Raw genomic sequence first — 4540 nt, forward strand, 5'->3', positions numbered from 1 at the left:
ACTGTCCTGTACTGGGACTGTCCTTAGAGTCAGCTGCCCACCCCAGACACACTTTCTACCACGGACCCCTCTGTGACTGTCCTGTACTGGGACTGGGTACATGATTGTCATTGTTCTTCCTCTACTCCGTTGCCATCTCTCCAGAGTCCTGCAGAAGTCAACTTGCAGGAGTCCCTTCTTCCACTCGGTCTCTATTCCTAGGAGTCTCTGTCTCTTGATGCAGATCCCAGCCTCCCTAGCTCTTCCTAGTTCATCTGCAATCCCTTCTATCATTGTCAGACCTATAGAAACATTCTCTACAAGGGATTCTAAAGCCACCACACTTGCCTAGATTCCAGAGAGGGCATGAGTAACCAAAGAACAGAGCATCTACCGAACCAAGAAAAGCCCAAATGTTGACACCAAGAAACATCTCAAATGTCATACCTTCAGATGCCTACCTCCCAGCACAAAAACCAACATGAACAGCCAAGACAATAAGCCTCCTCCTAAAACCAGTAACCTTATTGCAGTAGGCCCTCAGAAATGCAATTTAGCTGAAGCAAGAGCCAAGGACTTCAAAATAGAAATTATGAAAATGTTCAGGGACTTTATGGAAGACACAAATAAATCTATTAATGAAGTCTGTGAAAATATAAACAGTTAAATAAAATAATGAAAGCAAGACATGAAGGCAAAATTAAAGAAATAGAATCACTAAAGAAAACCAAACTGAAATAAAACTGCAATTGAAAAATTTAAGAATTCAAACACAAACCTCAGAGGTAAGACACTCCAAAGAGACTACAAGATGTGGAAGAGAGAGTCTTGGGTGTTGAGGATAAGATAAAGAAACAGAACCCCAGACAAAGAAAATAGTGGAATTAGGAACTACAAACACTAGAAAAACATGAAGTATTTGTATTTCTAGGTCTGGGACACCTGACTCAAAATACTGTTTTCCAATTCCATCCATTTGCCTTCAAGTTTCATTGTTTCATTTTTCTCTTATACTTGCATAGTATTGAATTTTGTATCTGTATCACATTTGCATTTCCAAGCTCACAGCTATTGCAAACAGAGCAGCAACAAATACAGCCAAGCAAGTATCTGTGTGGTGGGATGTTAGGTCCTCCTTTGGGAATATGCCAAGAAGTACGATAGCTGTACCATGTGGTAGATGAAGGTTTAGCTTTTTGGGAGCTCTCCACACTGCTTTCCAGAGCAGCTGCACCAGCAGTGATTCAGGGCCCTCAATCCACCTTGTCCTCAGCAGCGCTGGACGTCAGTTGTTTTCCTGATGTGAGTCATTGTGTGTCAGGATGAAATCAGTTTTGTTGTATGTGCACATCCATGTGCCCACAAACCACAGCGATTGTGTAGGTGTCACATGACAACTTGTGGAAGCTGGTTCCCTTTTCCTGCCATGTAGCTTCCAGGGACTGAGCCTGGGTTGTCAGAACTGCTGACAAGTGTCTTTTCATGAGCCCAAATTTTAATAGTATTACTATATACACTCGGAATTCTCCAGGTAACTGTGTGGTAGGTTCCCTCCCAGTTGTACAGAGAAAGGAACTAAAATTTCAAGAGGTTAGCAGTGTTAGGGCAAGGACCCAAATCTAGACCTACTTAAGCCAATTATTGATCTCACTGTTTTATGTGTCTAGTGATGCTGAGAATGGCATTCTGCCTGGTCATTATTTCAGTGAGAACTCTATCATGGATATCTTGCCATGCCAACATAATAATGTATTTATCTGTATTCTATAGTTTGTAAAATGAACCTCTTTAGTGATTTTTATGGGGTTTTCCCCAATATTTTCACTATTGTAAACAGCATACTCATTTATATGTCTACATATTTTATATATCTGCGAAGCTTTAAGACCAAATGTTATGTACATTTTATTTTATAGATATTAAGAAATTACTTTCTATATATATATTGACTTTGTGCCCTTAATATTTAAGAATTTTTATTTCTCCTCACCCTCCCAAGATGATTTATTATTTTTGAATTATTACTTGGGGACTCTGTCATTAGTATGCGTTAGTTGTCCTGTTTGCCTTCCAATAAGTCAGAAGTGAAATTGTATTACATGTCACTGGCCCTGAACATACTAGGGGCCATTTCTTTCATTAATTAGAGGTTTGTACCCTTTACCCATTTCTCTTGGGTTAGTCCTTTTTGTAATTAGCCTTGATTTGTAGGAGGTTAGTACAGATTATATTATAAACATCAATTCTTTGTTACATATGTTAAAGACAATTTTTTCTAATTTGGATTTTGTCTTACGACTGTTAATATGTGAATCATTCTGGAGTTTGGGGTGTTCCAGGTCATGATTTGGTGGGAATATCTCATTTTCCCTTGAGCTATGTACCACTAGCATACTTAAAAAAAAAACCGAACCAAAGCAAAAATCACATTCTGAACCCCAAGATAATAAGCTTTTTTCTGATATTTTACATTGACATTTTAAGTTTACCCAGAAATTTTCCATAATATTGTGTATAAACATTAAATTTCACTTTTAAATAATTAGACAATTGTCCAAATATCACCTGAAAATCTGTCCTTCATTCGCTAGTTGGAGATGCAACACTCCAGCTAACAAACTCCTATGCGCTCCCCATCTCAGCTTTCTACACTGTTTTTTTTTTTCTATATCCCATTGTTTCGTTACATTGTCCATCTCTAGACAGGCATCATGCTGATCTAATTATCTTATCTGTGCCAGTATCATACTTTTTAAATAATTTTATCAGCCAAGTATTTGGGTACTATGTAAAAACATGTCCTGTGGCATAAAGTTCAAATTCCTGTCATAGTGCACAGAGCCCTCGCTGGCCTGCGCTCCTCTTCTTCAGGCTCGTTTCTCACACACAGATTGCCATGGGAAAAGCGAGCAGCGTGAGGGCTTCTGGTCCTCTCACTCTGGGGACTTTTGTAAGTTAACTTCCTGGAGTCCCCATCACCTAATCCACCTAAGAAACTCTCTTCATTCAAAAGTGACTTTCCATTTCACCACGCCTGCACACTTTCTCTCCAGCATATGCTCAATTATTTCCCTTCTGTCCCCATATACATGCTGCATAAAACAGCCCCTGTGTTGTTGTCTTTCATGTTCCATCCTCAAAATGTCCATTACTCATTTAGCTTTGCCTGCCCAGGGCGATGTTTGGTCTGAGGAGAGACAGTATAAGTACATAACCATGCAGTTTCAAAGTCCCCGTAGCTACACTAGACTGCTGTAAATCAAGCGGATGAGCCATGCTGTGGTCCACACTCTCTGAGGATGTGATAACGGAGTGTCAGACGTCACCAGTGTACTTGTATTTATGATAAGGGGTATAAATCATGCTTGTTCTGCTCAGTAGAATGAAATTAAAGAAGTCATAGTATATTACATAGTCAACAAGAAGTCCTTTCCAGTCAAACAGTCCTGCTAGCATCAGCAAGCTCTCTGAACTGAAATGGATATCTCCGAATTAGATGTGGTGATCCTTCGCCAGGCTCTTTATTTCATTTATGTTTTAAGGAAAGCTGATGTCTCTGCTTTGATATCAAATAATACAGCAAACACAGAGTGTGTGTGGTCCTTGTGCAGCAAAGTTGTCCTTTTCCTACGCTGCACATATAATTGCTTCTACAGCAAATTGACTTTTTCTGCAGTGCCTGCATTTCAGACATGCTGTCACTCAAAGATCAGAGAGCCAGCTCTTAGAAATAGAAGCCTTTTTTGTTTAAAAAAGGCTGCATGGAGATTTTGACACCCAATAAGAGCGTTTGAAGGAATCTAAACAAAGGACAACAACAGAAACACATAAAAGAGTGAGAAAAACTTCTTAATACATGCTGATGATTTTTTTTCCTCAGTAAAAACCAGCCTTCTTTATTTCCTTACTTGGTTTCTAGTGCACTGTGCTCTTGGGGCTGGTTTCAGGTGCATATAGGCCTGTATGAACTCTAAAAGGAGAGACTGGTTCATTTGCTGGTGGCATCTCCAGCTCAAAGACACTGCAAATCTGTTAACGTATCTAATCTCTGCGAACACACCCACTTCCCCACCGTAAGAGTATGAAGTGTCATCATTACCACTCTTAGCCATGAGATCCCCACCTCTGTGTCCAGGATTCACCGTACTGTCAAGAAGACAATTGCTCAACCACCACAGCTTCCGCCCCTTTCTGCTCTGTCCATTTTCTTCCTTGTTAAAGACATGGCTTTTTCAAGAACGAGTTAATTTAAAATTTTTTAAACCTTTACAGATTCTCAACAGAAGTCTTCATGGTTTGTAATTCTCCTAATTTGCATTCACTGAAGAGAACATAGAGAGATCTCAGAACATGAATGTAAGAAGGAGATTTGTCCCTATAACTAGAACACCTCCATCACCCTCATAATTCCTCCTCTCTCTCCGCCCTGACAGCAGTAAGCTCACCAAACAGCCTATGTACTGTGAAATGAAGTAATCATGAAAGGTGACAATGACACAGTCAGTTTGGTTAGGGGCTCTAAAGTCAGTAGGTTTCATGTGCAATCTCACCTGAGAAGCTG

General features: G+C 39.8%; 1 protein-coding gene across 1 annotated transcript in view; it reads left to right on the forward strand.

Moving 5' to 3' along the window:
- Positions 1 to 4540, forward strand: part of Slc25a21 (solute carrier family 25 member 21) — a 200518-nt gene that overhangs the window by 68024 nt on the left and 127954 nt on the right. The window lies entirely within an intron of this gene.

Source organism: Microtus ochrogaster, chromosome 1, assembly GCF_000317375.1.
Source record: "Microtus ochrogaster isolate Prairie Vole_2 chromosome 1, MicOch1.0, whole genome shotgun sequence".
Lineage (NCBI taxonomy): Eukaryota > Metazoa > Chordata > Mammalia > Rodentia > Cricetidae > Microtus > Microtus ochrogaster.